Raw genomic sequence first — 23,977 nt, 5'->3', positions numbered from 1 at the left:
GCGTTGATGAAATGTCCATAAAAACTAATCTTTTTTATAACTTGTCAAAAGATTATATTATTGGATTTAATAACTCATATGATCAAAAAACTTATGAACCGGCAAAACATGTCTTGTGCTTTATGATTAGAAGTCTGAACTATAGATGGAAACAACCGGTTGCATACTATTTCATAAATAATAGTTGTACTGGAATTACATTACAAAATACAATTTTTGCTGTTATCTCTAAACTCCAGAGTATTGGCATTAATATTAGAGTTTTCACTACCGATCAAGGACCAAATTTTTATAGTTTTTCTAACAAGATGCATGTGTCAAGTCAACGTCCTTTTTTCTTTGTGAATGGAAAAAAATATATTATGTATTTGATGTTCCACACTTGCTAAAGTCAACAAGAAATAATTTTTACAAGTATAAATTCCAATTGTCTAATGACCTAACGGACAAAAAACACCTCAACGATTTTTATAAGGCTGACCATGGTCTAAACCGCTGTGCACCAAGTTAACTGTTGCTCATATTTATCCTGGACCATTTCAGAAAATGAAAGTCTGCTATGCAGCACAGGTTTTCAGTGCAACAGTAGCTGCAGGTATGCGTAATTGCATTATGAATGGTACCTTATCTTCTACTGCAAATACTACAGTCAATTTTATAGATGACATGGACAAATTATTTGATCTATTGAATTCGAAGCCAAAAGACGGTAGTAAAGATTTTAACCGTCCATTTAAAACACTCACAAACAAAGAACATTTATTGAAGATGTTTAACATTTTTGAATAATGCAAGTTGTGGAGACAAAGATTATAGATGGAAAACTGAACTAATAGATGTTACTCAGCGCATGAAATTTTTGAATGGATGGAAAATCACAATAAACTCACTTCTACAACTTTGGGAAGATGTTCAAACACCGCAGTATGCATTATGCACTTACAGACTCTGTCAAGATTGTCTTGAGAATCTTTTTGGTAATTTCAGAAATCAAAATGGAAACAATGTTAATCCAACGCCAATTCAATTTCTTTGGGCATTCAAGAAGCTATTTTTTCTAAATTACTTTAAGCATTCTGAAGGGTCCAACTGCTTAGAAGATTTGGATGAAATTCTTACTAACCTTGGAGATACTACTTCTCCATTAAGTAATGCTGTACTGTTTCTTGAAAAGTCACCATTTAACTACAGTTATTTAAAAATAGGAACTACAGACTACAGGGAATTAGATTTAACACCAAGAAATGCTCTTATTTATGTTTGTGGTTATTTATTAAAAAATGCCTTGACAAACATACCTGTGAAGTTTGTCTAAGTTTTTCCAAAAGCCAGGACTATTTAGATGAATCATTTCTATTCACCCATTTGAAGGCGTACCAAAATGATCAACCCACAAACTTTGGGAACTTAAATGTACCATCAGATTCATTTTTTAATTATATTAATGAACTTGATAATATATTTATAACAAATTTTCCCACACTGGCTATAGAAGACAATGTATTAATGAAATTAAAGAATTTAATGGATAATGTGCCATTTACTCATCCATGTTCTAATTTCAAACTTGATTTTTTAAACAGCCTTTACCTAAGTTTAAGGATTTTTCATGCTATCAAAAAATTAACAGAGATTTACTATCAGCTCCTAGGAAACATAGGAAACTAGATATTTTGTCTCACCTATAATTTGTAATTTGTTTTAAACCCTACTATTTTTATAATGTGATACTGTTTAATGGCAACATTGAATTTAATAACTTGTTATAATACCTATTTTATTATTATTATTTTTTTTTATATACAATACTGTAAAATTTACTATTTACCGACAATATTGTGTTTCAACAATTTATTTTAAACCTACTATGTTTATTGTTTATTTGTATGATATGTAAGATATACTGTTTAATGACAGTATTGAATGTTAATAACTTGTTATATTACCTATTTTATTTATTTTTTTGTACAATACTGTATAATTTACTGTTTAATGACAATATAGTGAATTAATATTTATTTTAACCTACTTTATTTCTATGTGCATGGGTGCCCATAAGTAACATTTTAGGGGGGTCAAAATAAAAAATTCTCAAATGTAAGGTAATAAAGATAATAGTAAATATTATTGAGCTTATTGTTTATGTGCAAAATTTACTATTTAATGACAAAATTAGTATTTTGAAATAAAATTATCATAAAATGATGCATCATAGTTTTTTTTCTCATGAAAGGTCACACTGATTTGTCCTCCAAAAATATGGCGTCGTTGATTTGATTATTATCCTATGTTACTCATGTATTTTATTATCAGTGTCCATTCTGATTGTTTTATTCTGTGGTAATACCTGCAACCTCAAGCTTCAAACACCAAATTTTGTACCATGTTTTTTTCACAATTTATCGAATTTATCGAATTTCAGTTATTATCCAAGCTGCACATTCCATAAAAAAAAAAATGTACACGAGTTAAACACATTACAGTCACACTGGTTATATTTGTTGTCACCACGGTTCTATATCTACAACCGTGGTTGTCACTTATCAGTTATCGGCTAACAGTCATAGTTGACAGTTATCATATCGCTGTTTAAATGTTTGTGGCACGATGTAGAAAAGATAACCTAACCTATCTTCTCTACATCGTTGTTTGTGGCAATCACAATATTCCCTCTCTATGGTTATTAGGTTAAGATTTAAGATTTGAGTGACGACTGAAGAGTGTACCTAGAATTTAAATTTTAATTGCAAATAACGATTATCGCAATGTCTACGACCAACTATTTTGATATTTTTAAACCTAAAAATGGAGAAAAAACAAACCTCAATGTGATAAAACCGAAGGTAGGAACTACTGCGAGTGTGACTACAGTCACCGAAATTACTACAAACTCTAATTTGGATCTTGGTGATTTAGTGTCTGGTCCTGTAAGACCTATTTTAGAGGTAAGATATGTGACATTAAAACTCGTAGTTCACTATTACTATAAGTAATCAGTATAATCCTAAAATGCTTATTGCTTATGAATCTATGATCTGGTTTTTTTAACTTGCACAATGACTTATATTTACTCTTTTCTTGCAATTTTGCTTACTGCTTTGTGATACTTAGGTTTACCCAAAAACTAAGCATGGTAATCAGAATCGCTCATTTTCTGCTGCTTATTTTAATGAATTTAAATGGCTCGAATATAGTGTTCAAAAAAATGCTGTTTTCTGTTTTGTATGCCGTAATTTTTCCCGTGATTCTGGTTATACCGAAGAGACTTTTGTTCGAACTGGATTTTCAAATTGGAAAAAAGCAAGTTTACTAATTATTAGTTATTACTTAACTACTTAAGTAAATTATTAATCGAAAGCATTTATTTTTACCATTGAATGCTACAAATTACAATGCAACATTATTATTTATTATGTACAATTTCAACATTTATTATGTAATTATGTTTAGTTATCTACAAAATTAAAAATGCATTCATCAAGCAAAATACATTTGAATTGCCTAACACAAATGACGTCCTATGAGTCAACTATAAAAGAAGGTTCTATAATGAGTAAAATGTCTTCAGTTCATCAAAAACAAGTTGATAAAAATTGTACCTACTTATCATATTTAATTGATATTCTACTGCATTTAGCAAAACAAGGGCTGGCTTTTCGAGGTCATTCTGAAACTATTGAATCTCAAAATCAAGGTAATTAAAAGTTAATAGTAAATATAATTTATAAAATGGCTAATTTATTTAAAGTTAAAGTACAATTTACTTATTAACTTTTTTCAGGTAATTTTAAAGAGTTATGTGTTTTATTTTCAAAACACTCACAAGAATTTTCTGAAATATATAATCAAAAGATTAATCTTACAAGTTGGAAAATTCAAGAAGAAATTATATCAATATGTGCTGACCAAGTAAAAAACCATATTATCAAAGAGATAGATAACATAGGATTTTTTGCTTTGATGTGTGACGAAGCCCGGTATGTTTAAATTATACATTATATAATAATTAATAGGTATATAATTACTATTCATTTTAAAGGAAGTAATAGAAAACATTATTATATACTAATAGTTATATATTTTAACTTTGATTTTTGAAGGTGTTATAAAGAGGAACAACTTTCAATTTGTGTTAGATACACTGTGAAATTACAAGCGTATGAATGATTTTTAGGATTTGTGAATGTATCATCAGGCCAGGTTGCAGATCATATTGTCTCTTCTATCATCAGTTATTTTAAATCTAACAAAGTCGATTTGAAAACTTTAAATATAATTGCCCAATCATATGATGGGGCAAGTGTGATGTCGGGTTGCTTAGGAGGAGTTCAAGCTAAAATTAAACAGTTGTATCCTTGTGCTATCTATACGCACTGCATGGCGCATCGGTTAAACCTTGTTGTAGTGGACATGTGTAAAAATATAAAGGTGAAAATAATTTGATTAAAAATTATAATGTATTATTATGTTGAAATCAAAAATATTTATTTTAGAGTGCTCGTACTACATTCAATGTATTAGAAGCAATATATGTACACTTTTCACGACCCTCAAACAACAAAAAGTTATGTGATATTCAAATGCAAATGGGCTTAAAGAAAGGAACTGTACTAAGAATCTGTGACACAAGATGGGTGTGCCGTTATAAAAATTGTCAAGCTATGTTATTAAACTTTAAAGTATTATTGAATTTTTTACAATTGAAGTTGATGAAAATAATGACAAATGCTACTCAAGCATTAGGTAACGCTATAAAATACCTTTTTTTTAAATATTAAAATTTAACTTTCCACTATGTTTTTCAGGTATATTAACTTCAATTCAAAAACCAGAATTTTTAATTTTAATTACTATTTTAAAAACTGTTTTGGGTATTATAAATGTCTTGAGCAACAAACTGCAAAGTAAATCTGCTACTCTTGGAAACTCTTCTTATGTTGTTAAAAGTATTATCACTACTTTTGAAAATATGAGATCTGACAGTGAATTTACAGAAATATGGCTAACAATTACAAAATTAGCAAATGAAAATAATGTTGAGTTATCCACTAAATGTATGTTTTGAGAAGAATATCTTGGTTAAAATCTGTTTTATTAAAAATTACTGTTTATATTTCTTTTACAAGGTTACAAACGTAAACGCAAAGAGCCTAATGCTCTTAAAGAATATGTTGTAACAACTACTACTGGACAAGAGTGTGATGATGAGCAAACGGATACATCAGTTAAGGTATTTTGGAGAAGAACAGCATATATGGCAGTTATTGATACTACATTAGCTAATCTAAAGTATAGATTTTCAAATGATAGTTTGAAATTGGCAAACTCAATCGATAGTTTTTGTAAAATGGACTATAATAATGGGCTTTATTTCATCGAACACTACAAGGTAAATTTAAGTTAATAGTAATCTAAGTAAGTAAATAATAATTTAATATTTTTTATTTATTTAAGGATGTAACACATACATCAATTGATTTTCTGAAGTCAGAGATGCTTGTTGTCAAAAAACTGCCTGACTAGAATTAAGGAGAACTTTGATATTGATGATATCAAACAAGTGGTCACTGAAGATGTGTACCCAAATTTATATAAATTGCTACAGGTAGCTTTCACAATACCTGTTAGTTCCGCTACGTGTGAACGTTCGTTTTCTTCTATGCGTAGATTAAAAACTTGGCAGAGGACTACAATGACACAAGAGCGATTTTCAAATTTATCAATAATTAATATTGAAAGGGATTTAAGAAATAGTTTAGAGACAAAAACAATTATTGATAAATTTGGAGCAGCTCATAGTAAATTAGTGTTTTATTGAATATTAACTTAATTAAAAATATTGTAATATCATAATATCATATGAATTTATTTGTGTATTTATTTATTTGTCAGTAGCCATCTGATTTATAAGCTTTTGAGGGTGCGGGGGCGAAGCCCCTGCGGGTCAGTGTGACTTATACAATTCTAGCCCCCCCCCCCCCCAAAAAATTGACCCAAGTTGCGCCTATGGATATTACTAATTGTCGTTCACTGCTACTACATGTGTTGCCACGGCTCATCGTTATCGTTATTATGCGATATGCATAACAGCACGGCGGCGACTAGTCTGTATCTCTCTCCCTTTTCTTCGTCCCCAACCATTACTCGTTAGGTATTTATATTATATTATTACGTGAATTAAGTTATCATTAGTGTTATCGTTGTCACTTGTCGTAATAATTGTTTTGTTTTAATGTCATGTGTTCAATATTTTGTTGTGATTATGCGGCCAACGCCCTTTTGTTATCAATTTTGTTTTTATATAGATATAATAATATGTCCGATATACAATACGTTATAGTCTTTTGTTTTTTTATGTATGTTTATGTTTAATGGTGCTATTAAAGCATTGTCGTCGTTAATCTCGTTGCCACTGCGGCATATATATATATATATATCATTATTTTGTATCGACCAAGTCATTGCGACAAGAAGCGGTCAGTTGTTATTATAATAAACTATACACCGTGCCACTATTCACGTGAGTTGTTTTGTTTGTCTGGTGGTATTAATACCGTGTATTTGTCTACACTAATTCTTCGGGACTTGAGACAACGTTGGCCGATACGAGTCAATTGCCCGAGATTGGGATTGGTGCTGCATTGGGTGCGTAAGACCGCCAGCACCCACCGGGGTGTGTGAGAGGCCGCCAAGGTCTTCAAGTCTGTCCGCCGTCGGGGTCTCGTGAAGTCATCGTCCCACATCATCCACATCATCATCATCGTAATTTTAAGTTTAGAGATTAAGTATTGCCCAAGCTGTGTGAGCTCGGTGTTTGCATTGCACAAACCGATTCCGACCACCGAGACATCCCCCCTATTATAAATAAATTCATCTTCCTCTGTCCCGTGCATAAATTCAATTTCCTTAGTCCCTTAATTGTCAGTTATTTTGGTCTCCTCGTATCTACGTCGTCGTTCTTGTGTCTTGGGTTGCCTACTTCATCAGTTCTCAGGAGTCGAACATTTAGTTGCCTATGTTAAACATACCAGGCGTTATCGCCGCAGCGTAGTAAGCCCATAGGGCATAGGGCAACAACATGCTATAGTTAGGGCATTGTCTTCGGAAATGTCATTATGGCCTACTACAAGATCGGTTTTCTGTGAAAATATACAAATAAAAAATATAATCTTGGACAAAGAACTATGTGAATATGTGGATCACTAATTTGTTTATATTCATCTCTAAAGAAGTTTAGTATTATATATCTAAAATAAAGTCGTTTTTATAACACAAAATACTCGTTTTCCTATTATTTTTTTATGCAAAACAATTTCTAATCTTCGTGATTTTCTAAGGTATTTAACCAGCAAAATTGAATTTTATATTCTGATATGTATGGTGTTCACATAATTTTACATAATAATATTTTGTGAAATTAAATTCTAATATTACCAGTGACCCAACCAAAAGCAATTATGTCAGGTTTTTTAATTTAATTGTACAAACATTAATTTCACTTACCTTGTTTTTTACAAGTGCAGCAATATTTCCTTTATTTTTTCTGCTTTTACTCGGAAAACATTTTGATTTTTTACCCATACGCCAATTTTCGTATTATCCATTGTTAAAAATATTGAAAACAGGTAGGTAAAAAAAAATCACAATATGTTCCAAAAATGCTATCAAAAATAATAACTGTGGTGTAAGGAGTAAGGACTAGGTTTATGACTGACTAAATGTGAATTTGCAGTTTTGTGGTGTATTATAGAAAAACATTATTATTATTGGACTAATATTATAATATGATAATTATCGTAAATATTGTTTCTTGGTAAATGATCGGCATCCGGTCGACGCGCAACGATCCGGGTAAACGTCGCGTAATTGGTTATCGGAATTTGGCGTTCTCGCACTCGCAGGCACATGTCAGGTTCAGTTATATTAGGAAAAAGTATTCAGTTACTTTTCGTGTAAAAACATACTTCGGCTGCGACAAAATTGTGAGACTTAGGTTAGTGTGATTTTAATTCTGTAAAAATCCTAAAAAAATTTAACACCTCCTCTAAAGAACGGACGAAGAGTTTTTTATAAATATTAATTTATTCAATACATATGATTGAACGAAAATGTTGTAAAAACTGAAATCTGTATGATATTATAATACTATCAAAAGTTAAAACTTAAAAAAAATACTCCGACGGTTCTACAGAGGATATGTTAAGAAATGTTATTATTTTTACAGCATTAAAATCGAACCATCCGAAGTCTCACAATTTTGTTATAGCGGAACTTCTAAAAACGATTTTTTTTAATCAACTGGAACCACCTTAATGTTGAATTTATTTTCATATTTGTAATTAATTATTTTAATTCCTAAAACATTTAGCAAGTTTATCAGAAGCTAGATCAAAATCAATTAAAGCAGTACATTTATACTACCTATAATTATTATTATTAATATATTAATTATTAATTAATTAATTATTATTTGATTAATTATATCATGATACTTATTTAATTATTGCTTGATAATTTGTAATATAATTTTTTCTTAAACATTTCATGTTGATTTTTTTCAGATTCAATCAGGAAATCAGTAAAATATAACGGTAGGGTGGAGTCACCACCTATGGCCAGTACGCGTATTTTGCAAATGTAGGTACACTCAGAACCGGGTTCCTCTGATTGGTCCAATTTGAATTGCCGCTATTATTATTATTATTAATTATTTATTATTAATTATTATTTTATTATCACCATTAATGATAAAACGTTTTACGAATACGGCTTCAATAACAATTATTACTTAATACTTAATAGCCTACTAGTTACTACTTACTAGTTACTAGTATAGTAGTATTATTTACGAACTAATTAACTTATACCTATTATAATATAAGAAGATAAACAGAGAACATCATGTGAAATTATGTAGGTACAGAGATAGGTATTTACAATTTTTTATCTGGTAATGTTTAATTAATAATTTTATTTATAATATTATAATATTATTACTAACATTTAATTTTTTCACATCGTAGTCAATTTATATAGTCTCATTATCCCAAGAAAAATGAGCCTATTATTACAATGGAATACAATAACAATATACATAATATTATATTATATACCCACGTTAAAAGTTCATATAAATTATTAAAAATACAAAACTTGTTATTAGTCTTTTATTTTATTTTCAAATAAAAAACTATAAGTATAGTCAAGTAGGTGAATGAAACTGAAATATATATTGAATATTTATTAAATTTGTTTGTCTAATGACATTTAGCGTTTGCTTGATTATTAGTAAAACTTTGTACTAAGTTATGTTTGCGTTTAACCACTTTTTTTTTTATTTTTATTCAAAAGAAAATTTCTTCCTGCAGTACTCTTTTCTGTAGGTGGTCTACCAGCACCAATCCGATGATTACCTTTATATGTTCCTTTTCTTCTAGCCACAGATGTTGGTTGTACTCGAATATTTCTTCCTCATTTAGAACTAATAATTTTACCAAACAATTACCTAACATACTATATAATTTTTTTCATAAAACATTAATCTTACCTGAAGAATTATTTATTATAAAATCTACAGCTTGAGATGTTGTATCAATGTTTTTAATTTTTTTTGTAAAAGCTGATAATATTTTATTGATGTTTCAGATACATCTTGTTGTAGTAATTCACCAAGTCTATTAATTGAATTAGTAAAATCTTCCCATTTCTCTGTGAATTTGTCATTTAATGACTGATTATTATTATTTTGAGATATTGAAAGTCTAATATTTGGATCGTTTTCAATATCATCATCTTGTAAGTTATTTGAAAAATTATTGTAACATAACTGCAAGTTTATTTTTTCTGTAGTTGTCTTCAAATTTTTTTTTCCATAATGGAAGTTTGTGGTGTTGGCAACTCATTCAGATCTTATTAACTAGTGTTTGAAAAAATTTAATATTTAAAATAAATTAAAAATATAAAATGAAGTACCTCAAAAAATGGTTTTGGAGGGCAATCTTTGATTCCCAGAGCCATAATAAGGCAAGTTTATACCTTTCATTTGAATCAGTTACTGGGCTATTTGGAAATTCAATATCATAATATTGTTTTAATAAAGCTTGGTGTTTACAAAACCCTCCCTGTTTGCCACTGTAACAACTACACCATCCAATAATGGTATTTACATCATAAGTCTTTTTGCTATCTTTAGAGCTTGGAACTTAGTATAAAAATTCATCAGTCTGTAATATAGAATTCGGGTCAACTGATTTCATTTTTGTCAGTTGCAATTCATAGTTTCTTTGATTCTTCCTATTAACGATACAAACGATTAATAAAGTATTTATACCAAATTATTGAAATAAACTCAACCAACGCAACAACATTGTATGCTTTAGTACGTTCTAAAATAATTTCTTTCAGAATTCTAATTGTTTGCCTCTGAATAATTGTTGGTTTGATTATTACGAGTTATAAGATTTTCATTTCTATAACTCATTGACCATTCCTGACTTCTTTTTAATTTTCATTAAAGCGATCTTTGAATAATTGATTTCCTTCTAAATGATTAATTTCATTAACTACATTTTGAAAATCTTCATGGTTCTTAGCATATACAGCCTAAAAATTGAATTCTTTAATATAAATATAAATTATAAATAATTATTAAATACTTTTCTAAAAAGTTGCATCAACTGTTGCCTGTTAACAGGTAATATATTAACTAGAAGACATCAACCATCGCCATTCGGCTTGTAAAAAATGAAATATACAGAGAATCTGAGTGGTTTGAGGCCAAATTTCTTGAATTGCCTTTTTTTCAGCCATGGAACGTCTGTCATCATAATTTTTGGAAACTAAATTATGTAAGAAGAAAAAATGTTTCAGAAGGTGTGTATAAAAAAAAAATTATCACAACATTTTAAATATTTAATGATTTTATTCATAGTTTTTTAAACCTACTATAAATCATAATTAAAAATTAGTAACCTACCCTATGAGTGATATCAATAAGGGCTAATTCTTTAAGTATATAAATAACTTTTTTTTTCACTAATATAGTTTTAAAGAATTAGTTAAAGTTAAACCATATAATAAATTTTGAGAAAAAAAGTTTTTTGTTATAATATTATATAGGTCCCTTGTACCTACCTAGTTAAAGAGTTAGTTTTTATTCTCTACCTTTTAGTTATCATGCTATAAGTGTTTTTAAATATGATAAAATCTGATTGAAGATATATTTTAATTCATTATACATTAATACATAATATGTTATTTTCAATTTATTTATTGTTGAATAATGTACTCAATTATAATTTATAATTTATAAATTTAGATTATAACAACATATAAGATTTTTTAATTTTTAAACATATTTTATATTTATATGCCTAGTAAAATAAATGATTAAGTGGAATAAAAAATTGAGATAAGTGTATAATAAATAACTGGTATTATTTAGTATAAATATGTACATATTAGAATAAATATGTATAAAATAAATAATGTTGCTTAGAATATACAATAAATAATTAATTACCGTTAATCCATTGAAACATAAGGGAAAATTATCCATTAGCATTTTAAATCCCTTTTCATAGGCCATAGCCGTTTGTCGCTTATGAACTAAAACCCCAATTGGCACTGCACCTCCCTTTGTAGCTGTTAAAGAACAGTAATAGATGCCATGGACACATCACAGCTAGAAGTTGAATCCATAAATATGATTTCAGAACTATTTTTCAGTTGTTGTGCTCTTTCATTTAATGGTGTTACAACAAGGACTACCCATGGATCTGTTTTATCTATTACAACATGTATGCCTATAAAGTTTATAAATATTGACTAGAAATTAGAAAGTATAAACTACTTAAGTTTGATGAATTATAATTCATAAAATGCCTAGTATATATATTACCTTAAGTAGTATTATTATCTTATTTTTTTATTATTTGAACAACACTAATGAATTAATATATTAAACAGTCGACATTATATTATAAAAAATATGTTTCATTAGTCTTGTAATGAAAATGTTCAATATATTTGTATGTTTCAAAGTAGTTTAGTAGGTACTTTTTAAACATGTATGTAAATTAATATTTTTTTATATAATAATATTATCTACAGATAGTATTAAAAATGCAACGCATTTGAAAAAAAATATTGAGTAATAATCTCTTCAGGTACTATTTATAAAATAAAAAAGTATACAAATCATTTATGGATAATTTTTTTCATAGAAACTGACTTTAAAAATATAATTTAAAAAAGAACCATTAATCTAATATAATATTTCCATGTGTTTAAATTCCTTATTTAAATACCAAATAAAATAAGATAAACCTATTACACGTTACATATTATAGTATATAAATATTAAATATATTATAATATGTAAAATACATTTTCAAAATATGTTATAAATAAATAATGTGAGACAATGTTATTATACTATCTAGTTATGATACTGAGCCATTTTTATATATTCAAGAATAATAGGTACCTTGGTTTAAATAATCTGGGATTTTTTCTTCTAATCTCTCAAAAGGTTCCTTAAACTTCCATAGTTTTTCTTCCCAAATATTTATGCCACAGTCTATATATAGTCCAAGGTCTTGGGTTCAATGTACCATTAGCCAATGAAACTACATAATTTGGAAGAGTACGAAGTCTAGATATATTCTGTTTCATTGCTTGACTAGGAGAAAGTCCATCAGCAAAATATTTTAGAAAAACAGATTTTACTTCTGGATCAATAAATAATCGCTTTAAAAGCATCAGTACTACCACAGTTAGGGATATGAAAAGGATTAATTTTAATAACAGTGTTTAGAGGAGGGTCTCTTTTTAAGTATTATCATTTTTCTTCGATCCTTTTGTCACAATTTTTATCAAAATATCAATAAATGCATCACATTTTTGGTTTTTTTTACTGTTTTCCACTTTTCTATGTGAACTAAAACTGCACACCCATTTGTTATGCATTACAAACCTATAAAAGTCAATACATTGTATAATGTATGATGACATAAAATAAAAAAATAGGCACTATGAATTTTTTACTTTTAGCCCTTCAAATTAGATTTTCATATCCCATTAGACAAAATAAGAAAAATAGTTTAGAAAAGTGAAAGATTTGACTTTTGAAGTAATTTCACTACTCCAAAGATGATGACAAACAAAAAAAAAATATAATTTAAAATAGTATTCATTCATCATTCCACTCAGGATGAATAATTTAATATTATAGTGATTTTTTTTTACCTATAGGTATTAGGTACTTATAGGAAATAAATTAATTTCAACACTCAAATTGTTATATCCTTACTTAACTATATACTAATTACTAGGTAATAAAAATTACAACTTCAATTGAATTGAAATAAATTATACTTTTAATTTCATAAATAAAATATACTTACTGAATTTTATTTCCTTTATTCAACCTATTACCTTGTATCCAATAACTATCATCAAATTTTCCAAATTCCCTAATAAAACTTTTAGCATCATCTTTATCATCCATATATGTACGTAATGTCAATACATTTTTAGAAGATAGACATTCCGAGACAATTAACATAAATGTGGAGCCTTCAAAATACTCTAATAATGATTTTGTGTATAATATGTCCTATTCAATACATAATATGACAGTATGACAATTATACATTTATACATTTAGGTAGTAAAATATTTGAATTACCATTATTACTAGTTTAACAATTTGTAGGATTCTTCGTTATTTATAAATACTTACTACCTATATAAAATTGGTTGTAATGTTGTATAACAAATAGGTAATAATAAGTATTAATTACAAATTAATTACAATATATAAGAAAAAAGCGTAACGTTAAAAGTACCTAGTAAGACCACAGATATATCTGTGAGTAAGACGTACTTATTATCATTAATCGTGTAGATAAAAGTAATCTAAATATATCTTATAAATAATTAAAATTATTATTATTATTGTTATTATTATAATAGGTATAAGTTAATTAGTTCGTAAATAATATCATTAATGGTGATAATAAATAATAATTAATAATAATAATAATAATAGCGGCAATTCAAATTGGACCAATCAGAGGAACCCGGTTCTGAGTGTACCTACATTTGCAAAATACGCCGCCGGTTACCGGACTCGCGTATTATTATTATATGCTCCCGGCCCGTACACGTATGTTATAATTTTTTAAAACTACTACATATTCAGCAATGTTAAAATATACATACCTATCTTACACACCTATCTATTAGTTTTTATATATTATAATATAAGTTAATTTTAATTTAAAAGGTTTCCAAAGGATAATTTGCTTCTTAAAGTGTGGTCGAATAAATGTAGAAGAAATGATGCATGGAATCCTAGTAAATCATTTATATGTTCTGATCACTTTAAGCAAGATGATTATGTTAGAGACTTAAAATCTGAACTGTTGGGGTATGCTCCAAGAGTAAAATTTTAAAACCTGATGCTACACCTACACTTAATTTACCTGATGGCTATGACAAGTGTGTTTCAGAGTCTGGTATTCAGCATCAAAAACGAATAGAGACTAAATTAGTTAGACAGGTAAATATTGTTTTTTTTTTTTTAAACTTAATTTTTTGCTTTTACTTTAACTATACAATCTGTACCTGTGAGAAGGTACTATAAGAGTACGAGCTAAACACATTACAATAAAACTATATAATTCAAATATTCTATAGTACCATGTCATGTGTATATTTCATATCTGATATTCTTTGCCTTAAGTTATCATCACATTACAGACTTGTATCTTTATTCCTTTTAGATTCTGAACGAAGTGATGAATGTATTGATTTTACAATGATGTGTGTTTTTTTTTTTTATTTTTTTTTTTTTTATTTTTGTGTCTGTCACCACGTTTTGGAGCAGTAAAAGTGCTCCGATTTTAAAAAGTGGACCCTGTTTCGGATAGGAAAGTGAATGTAGTTTGTACTTTGGGGGGTCAAAAGTAAAAATTTCCAATAGTTTTCAAAAGCGCCGGGAAAAACCAAAAAAAAATGACGGAAAAACGGGAATTTTAACGCAAAACCAGTTTTCGACCAAATCGATTTTTTTTTATGGTTGTAATTCAAAAACTAATCACTGAAAATACTTGAAATTTTCACCAAATGTTAATGTCAGTGGTATCCGTATATAGTTAAATTTTCAAAAAATTTTGACTTTTTTTGAGTTATTTATAGACCACTAAAATTTTCGATTTTTTTGAGAAATTTTTTTAAAGTGTCGATAAAAAATTTTTGGATGACCAAAAAGTTTTGAAAATTTAATACAAGGTTCCTTATGAGTTGTTTTTAATGTAGTTAAAAAAAATTAAAAATCGTTAGTCACAATTTTTTTTTATAAGCGTTTATAGTTCAAATTTTTACGAAATCTGTCGAAAACGCGAAAATTTGCAAGTAATTTTGAAATTGAAAAATCATAAATTTTTTTCTTTTATAACTAAGTTTTGAAAATTTGGTACAAGGTTCTCCATACATTTTTCTTCAATTATCTGTAAAAAAAACTCTACCGGATTCAGACAAAAAATTTTTATGAGTGTTTGAAATTTAAATTTTTACAAAACCGCGCTAAATAACGGTTTAGCCTCAAACGATTTTTGATATTTGTTATTATTCAAAAAGTATAAGTCGTAGATACTTGAAAATTTTACCAGTTATTTAGATTGGCATTTTATTTACTTGATTTAATTTTCAAAATATTTTGAGTTTTTTTGAGCTATTTATAGACAACTGAAATTTTCAATTTTTCTGAAAAAATTTTTTTGAAGGGTCGATAAAATTTTTTTGGCCCTATCAAAATACTTGAAAATTTTATACAAAGTTCTTCATATGTTATTCTTATAGTGATTAAAAAATTATAAGAATACATAGGCACAATTTTTTTTTATTAGCATTTGAAGTTCAAATTTTGACGAAAATTCGTCAAAAGCATGAATATTTGCAAATTATTTGAAGTTGAAAAATCATAAATTTTTTTGTATTTATAACTAAGGATTAAAAATACAACACTAAGTTTTCCATTAGTTTACCTTCAAGTATCTAAGCATCATTATAGGAAAAATTTTAAGTGCGTTTGAATTTTAAATATTTGTTATTATTCAAAAAGTATAAGTCGTAGATACTTGAAAATTTTATCAGTTATTAAGACTAGCGTTTTCTTTACGTGATTTAATTTACGTATACAAAGTTCTTCGTATGTTATTCTTATAGTGATTAAAAAATTATAAGAAGACATAGGCACAATTTTTTTTTATTAGCATTTGAAGTTCAAATATTGACAAAAATTCGTCAAAACCATGAATATTTGCAAATTATTTTGTAGGTATATTTCATAAAATTTTTTGTATAAGTAGCTAAGAGTTGAAAATTTAATACAAGGTTTTTCATAAGTTTAACTTACAATTATTATAAAAGAACTTAAATTTTGTTGGATTCAGGCCATTAAAACATAAACCACCTTTTTCACCAACCACTAGAAATTATATCCTAGGGCCTAGGCTGACAAATCATCTTCGTTCAGAATCGTTTTTCGTATACAATGATAACCATCATTGGATTCAAATTTAACACTCCTATAATATATAATAATGATCCATACGGCACCTAATGTACAGCAGAGCGGTACTCACTTGCCCGCTTTTTTTTACTTATTCATTGATATTATTTTATTAAATAATTTTTATTTTAGGCGCATAATGAGATTATCACTTTGGCTCTAAATGATAATGAACCATCTTCTACTCAACATTCAGAATGTGACCTAGAGTCAACTCAATCATTGGGCTTGTCACAACCTCAAGATTATGAACATCTTTACAATAAGCTACTTCTAGAACACGAAAAACTGTTAACCATTAAAAAATCTGAAGTTGACTACAAAAAAATTAATGAAAATCTATGGTTTCAAGTCAGGGATTTAGAGAAAAATTTAAAAGTAACAAATTTAATTTTAAAAAATACAGAAAAAAATAATGCAAGACAAATACAATTATTATCAAAAAATAAAACGCGAGACATTGATATACAAGCCAGAAAATATTTGTCATCAATATTCTCTAAAAATCAGTTGGACTTGATTATGAAAAAAACACGTGTTCATTGGTCAAGAGATGAAATTTGAAAATGAGGCATTTTCTCTTAGATATTTTAGCAAACGTGCCTATGTTTATGTCAAGGATGAACTGAAATATCCACTGCCTGGTAAATAATATTAAATAATTTATATTTTTTTTCACAAATATCTTAAAATAATTTATTATCCACATCTTGACAAATTTTGAATAGTTATAATTAAAAGAACAAAATGATTTATTTCACATTTTAATAAATATTTTATTTTTATAGGATTGTCATCTTTTCAACGATGGGCCAAAAGTATTAATATGAGAAATGGTGTTCTTGAAGATGTTCTTAATATAATGAAATTGAATGGAGATGGCTTGCAGGACTATCAAAAATTAACAGTTTTAATGTTTGACGAAGTTAAAATTTCAACTACCATGGAATATGATGTTCTTCGAGATGAGGTTGTGGGCCCTCATTCTCAAATGCAAGTGGTTATGGCAAGAGGTGTGGCGTCACCATGGAAACAACCTATTTACATAGACTTTGATAAAAAAATGACTAAAGAGATTCTTTTTAATATTATTGAAAAGCTTGATCAAATTGGTTTTAAAACAATATGTTGTGTAAGTGACTGTGGTGGAGGTAATGTTGGTTTGTGGAGAGCCTTGGACATTTCTTATGAAAATCCTGTATTTTCTATTCCGAATGGAAGAGAAATAATATATGTACCTGATGCACCACACATTTTAAAACTTATAATAAACTGGTTGTTAGATACTGGATTTGAGTATAATGATCAAATTATAAATAAAAAACCACTTGAATCTTTAATCAATACAACATCCACTGAGCTCAGTATTTGTCACAAACTGTCTACTGATCATTTAACTTGTGAAGGTCCTCTACGACAAAAAGTTAGATTAGCTTCACAATTATTGTCCCACACAACTTCAACAGCACTTCTGCACTGTCACAACATACTCAAAAAAGATAAAAGATTAATTTAAAATGTAGCTAATTTTATTGAATTAGTTAATAATTGGTTTGACCTAGTAAATGTATCTCATCCAAATGATAACCGTACATCATATAAACAACCATATGGTAAGAATATAGAAGAACAAAATCTACTACTTGATAACATGTATGATACATTTTTAAAAATGAGGTGTATTGGAAAAATTGGCCTCCAGATTTTCCAAAAGGCTATCCTAATGCACATTAATGGAACAAAAGCACTCTTAAAGGTTTTACAGCAAAACGGGTTGAAGTATCTTTTAACCAGCAAAATAAACCAAGATGCATTAGAAAATTTATTTTCCCAGCTTCGTTCAAGAGGGGGACTAAATGACCACCCATCTCCTTTAAACGCATTGTTTAGAATACGTTTAATAATATTGGGAAAAAATCCTGGCATAGTTTCAAATCAGTCAAACACAGCTGATAAAAACGATGAAGAGTTTGTAGTAGCAAAAACTTTGCAACAACTCGATGTAAAAATAAATAATGTAAAAGAAAATACAGAAGATGCTGAAAGTTTAACAGATACAACAAGTGAAAATGGATCTTCAAAAGATGGTGATGAAATTCAACATGATTTGGAACTGGATGCGACTGAATACCTAACAGGTTGGGTTGCCAAAAAGTACAAATTGCAATTTCCAGAACTTGGTTCAACCACAACAACTATTAATTCCTTCCAAAAAACACATGGACATGATTACTCAGTACCATCATGGATAAATCGTTTGTCCTATGGTGGTTTAATAATACCTAGTAATGATTTCAAAATTAAAATGTTTAGGGTTGAAAAGCTTTATAGAAAAATTACAAAGCAACAAATTCCTAAAGGGCCAGGAGTTGTCAAGAAACTAACCAAAAAAAATTTATCTCGAATGAAAATTGCAAAAAAATATAATCCTGTTGTGCAGACTTATATTAAGCAAAGAGTACTTATCCAGATGAAATATTTAAATGAGCATTCTAGCAAATTATTAAAAAAAAGGAAAGCAAAATCTCAACTTTACAAGCTCCAAAAACTAAAAAGACTGATGACTTAATTGTGACAATATTATTATGTATTTTATATTTTTGTATAATAGTTTTATAATAAACCATGAAATATCCTATTTGTATAGTTCAATTTATTTCAGTTCCTACAATCTGCACAAAAAAATATACATATGATTTTAAATTACTTAAACTAGGTATATTTTAATAGTTTAATTTCTTGATACTTACTATTCATAATGAACAAAAATCATTCATAATAATGGTATTAAGTGTAATCTTAACAATTTTAGGTAATCATAAAATGTTATAAAAGATTATATTTTCTAATTTATTTAGAAACTACAACTTTTGGTTATAATGGTTTATCCACCCGACAGAAAATATAATTAATGATTATATGTTTTATTCATAATAAATAAGGAATTTTACAAGCAGTTTTGTAAAAATATTGTGAAAGGTGACGAGGTATAATAATAAATGCAAAAATTATATTCATTCAAATTAGTGTTTAAACTCTATATTTGCATATATTATAATTTATAACACATTCGTCATTTAAAGTCAGTGGAGCATAATAATAATAATAATAATGAATAATATCTATACACTATACACATTACACATAATATGTTTTGTAGTTTAAAATTAATAATTTTAGGCAGGTACCTACCAAACACGAATGGTCTTTTTAAGCTCTAAAAGGAGTAAAATCATATTTACAATCAAATATAAAGAGGGAAAGATTAAATGTAATGGTAATCCTAAATATTGAAAATGACATAAAAAAATGAAACTAAAAAAAATATTTTGAATAATTTCTGATTAATTTTATTTGTAGGTATAACTATATAATTATATTTTTCATTTTTTTTTTTTTTTTGAGGGGGTAAATATGTTGCCCCGGGGCGAAAATTTTCCAAATGCGTCCCTGTTTATAGTAATAATTTTGTATTTTGTAATAATATAGAGTACAAAATACAAAAAACTCGTAATAATCAATGCGCCGCCTCAAAATGTGTACGACGGGTGACGTCACGGTCACGATAGGCGCTGCGGGGAATCTAAAATGTTTACATGACTATGAACAGGGGTACGACACTCCCTATCTTTCCATGTTAAATAAATAGGCGACCTTGAATGCCTCCAAGTGCCGCCGGGGATACGACACTCTCTATCATTGTGTGTTAAATAAATGGGTGACCTTGAGTGCAGCTGGCACGGTTATAGTATATAACCTTGGTATAGCCTATTGGTTGTAATATAAAATATTACTATACATGTAGTTTATTGTAAACAAAAACCGGTGTAACCGGGATTATTTACCCCCGTGAAATTTTACCCCCTCGGTAAATATTCTCTAGTGAAATTTTACCTCCCGGCGAAAAATTCCGGGGGTAAAATATCACTAGTGAATATTTACCCACCGGTAAAATTTCACTAGATATATTATTTTAATAGTTTTACATGAATATTTGTACAGGTTATAGGTTAATTTATTATTAGTAGGAAATTAACTATACTAATTAACTTTATTATATTATAGTTTTTTTTTAATTTATGAAATGTGTATAAAATATAATGAAAAAAAAATTAATTATATAAATAATAAAAATAATCAAAACAATGAAAAATACTAAGTAAAAGTAATAAACATATAAATTAATAATTTGTGATTGTCAGGTAAATATCATCATCCTGAAAGCAAATAATATTATAAGATAACTGAAATGTAGTAATAGTGTACTTATAAGTTTAAAATACTTTACTTGTTTATCAAAACCAGCTATTTTTTTCACTTTCAACACAACTTCAAAGTGGTTAGAATTTTTATGGTTGAGGTATATTGCCATTTTGTTGTAGTCTGGTTTAGTTGATAATTGCAACGAATGTGAAAATCGTAACCATTGATTTGCCGTGAAGGAATATATATCTGCACTAAGAAATGCAGCAGTAAAATGCATTTCTACTTCAGTGGCCCAAACTTTGTCACTTTCCATATTACTTTTAGTTATATAATTCTGGGTGTTCGAAAAATCATCTACTTTTTTGTTATGATTTTTCATAAACTGTATTATTAGTTTCCTAATTTCAGAGTGTTGCACTTCAGTTCCTGTGAGACACAACGAAATTGTTCTGAAAAAACAATTACCATCAGGTTTTCGATCGTCTCTGATACAATTACGAAACAGTACTAAGTTACCAATTTTAAAATTTGGTTTATTGGAATGACGTGTGTCATATGCTTTTTTTTGTTTTATTTGACTTTTTTTAATGTTATTTGCTACTTGAGTAAAAACAGAATTTTTAATTTGCAAAATTTGTGCTAATCGTTTTTCAAACAGATTTTGATCAACTTCATTGCATAAAATATTTGTATCTTCTTCTTTCAAAATTCCATCTTCTTTCATTTCATTTGAAGTGATTTCTTCCAAAATAATGTCCATGGGTAATGTTGGTTCTCGATTATATAACAAAAAAAAATGGTGAATATTTTGTACTTTCGTGACGAACTGTACGGTGAGCAAAGAGAACACCGTCAATTATGTCTGGCCATCTAGAAACATAGTTTTCATTATATAATGTTTTTAAGATCATGTTCTTTATTGTTCGGTTCTGTCGTTCGACAAGCCCGTTGCTTTGAGGGTGATAAGCTGATGTCACTCGCTGTTTTGTACCAGTGAATACATGTAGGCGATCTGATACCTGGTTAACAAATTCCCTACCTTGGTCATTTATTTGTATTGACATGCAGGAATGTCTACAAATAAGTTCAAATAAAAATCTAGCAACAGTTTCAGCAGTTTTATTTTGAACAGCTTTAATTTCTGACCATTTACTGAAATAATCAATTGCCACAATGATATATTTATTTTGGTTTACTTCAGGTAATGTGGCTATATCTATACCTATTTGTTTCATAACAGCAGTTGGCACAGATACTGGCTGCAGTTCTGGAACAGCTTTTAAAACTGCTGGATTAACTTTCTGGCAAATATCACATTCTTTTATAAAATCACATACGTCAGAATAAATATTAGGCCAAAACATACGCGATTCTATTAAAGATATACACGCATCTCTGCCACGGTGAGCAGATAAGGATATTGATTCTACACTAGATTCTGTACCTCGATGAGTCATTGATATTAGTTCGTATTGTTTTTTTTTGTCTAAAACAACTGGTAAAAATTTTTCTTCATTTTGATTGGTTAATTTATTCTTAATTTTTTTTTTTAGAGTTATGTTTTTAATTCGTCTACTGTAAATGGCTTACATTGTCTACGGAAATTAGCTTTTTGATTTTTGGTGGTAATATATGACGGATAAATTTTGTCTAATAAATATTGATAAACTGATGATAAGTTTAATGCTAAATAAGTAGATGAACGTACTACAGCTGGTGCTTTATCCTTTTCAGCTAAGTTATTCTCATTTGAGACATCAGCATTTTCCCACGGCCGAAACATATTGTCCAAATTAAAAAGAATGCAGTCACTCTTTATATGATCTGTAAAGTAAATTAAGTCTATGATTTATTTCCTAATTATTTTTATTATTTTTCCCACCTTTGAAAAAATATGATATAATATCAGTGTTCGGTATTGGCGATTAATTATAGTGGTCGGTCGCAAAAGCAGCAACGATAAGAATATATAGCGAATAGCGTGTTCGACTGTTGAAGACACCTAAATGTGTCGTCAATCAACATTTTATCAACATTTAATATACATACATAACATATAATTAAATAATAAAATGTATACATCTTGTTTATAAGCTATTATAAATATCATTTATATATATATTTATTAAAAGTTCTTGACTTACCTGTAAAATATTGCAGCAGCAATATGAGTGGCAAAATGATTGGTCTCACCAATAACCCAAATTCTGGACTGTATAGGTAATTGCTGTTGTATGTTAAATAGTTTAAAATTTGTTCAATATTTTAATGCACTACACATGGACACGGTACACATTAGAAAGAAATAATTATTATTGACGACATGAAGTTACACACACACACGAAAGAAAAACGAGCCGCGCGACAACGATAAGCAATAAGATAAAAGAGATTAGGTAGATACTAGATACCTACCTATCTATGCTATTACACTATATCATTATTTACATTGTAGGTACTATTGTAATAAAATAGCCTAATTTGGGTTAAACGGAATGTATACTATTACTGTTTCAGTGGCTTCATTTTGTGAAAACCCGTGTATGAGGTACACATATTATTATTAAAGAACTTGGGTAATTAAACTTAACTGGAAGAATATAAATATCCTATAACCTGTATAAATACTCATATAAAAATATAAAAAAAATTTACCGGGAGGTAAATATTCTCTAGTGAATTATTACCGGGGGAGTAAAATTTCACTAGTGAATATTTACCGGGGGAGGTCAAATTTCACGCGGTAAATAATCGCGGGTACACCGGTGTAGGTGATATAGTTGAATGTTTTTTCTGTGGACTTGTCTTACAAAAATGGTCAAACGATGATATACCATGGGTCGAACACGCAAAATGGAATCCTAAATGTAGGTATATTTGTATTACTATGTAAAGGAAATGAATTTATAGAAAATGTAAAAAACGAATATGTAAAAGCTAGCCATGTTTGTGATTGTAAGTCTAAATCAAATGATATTACTTGTTAGTTTACTTTGATGTTTCTTATTACTTTTATAATTTATTTGTATTTCAAAATAAATATTGAATTAATCAACTTAAATGTGTTAATATTTGATTTTATACCTCGTGAACTTGTTGTCAAGTAAGATAACGCGTCTAATTATAATTAAATATATTAGATTTAAAAAAATTGCAGTTTCGGGTTCGACAGATCAGGTAAGTAATTCTCCC

The 23,977-nt window shown here is 28.2% G+C and overlaps 3 pseudogenes; 1 reads left to right on the top strand and 2 right to left on the bottom strand.

The window, feature by feature from the left end:
• The first annotated feature begins 2,765 nt into the window (after positions 1–2,765).
• Positions 2,766–5,523, top strand: LOC126554721 (SCAN domain-containing protein 3-like; annotated as a pseudogene).
• A 3,734-nt stretch (positions 5,524–9,257) lies between these two features.
• Positions 9,258–9,874, bottom strand: LOC126554720 (uncharacterized; annotated as a pseudogene).
• A 24-nt stretch (positions 9,875–9,898) lies between these two features.
• LOC114132644 (uncharacterized) lies at positions 9,899–10,480 on the bottom strand (annotated as a pseudogene).
• Positions 10,481–23,977: the final 13,497 nt, after the last annotated feature.

This window comes from Aphis gossypii, unplaced genomic scaffold (assembly GCF_020184175.1).
Source record: "Aphis gossypii isolate Hap1 unplaced genomic scaffold, ASM2018417v2 Contig00584, whole genome shotgun sequence".
Taxonomy (NCBI): domain Eukaryota; kingdom Metazoa; phylum Arthropoda; class Insecta; order Hemiptera; family Aphididae; genus Aphis; species Aphis gossypii.
This window is presented reverse-complemented; position numbering and strand designations above follow the sequence as displayed.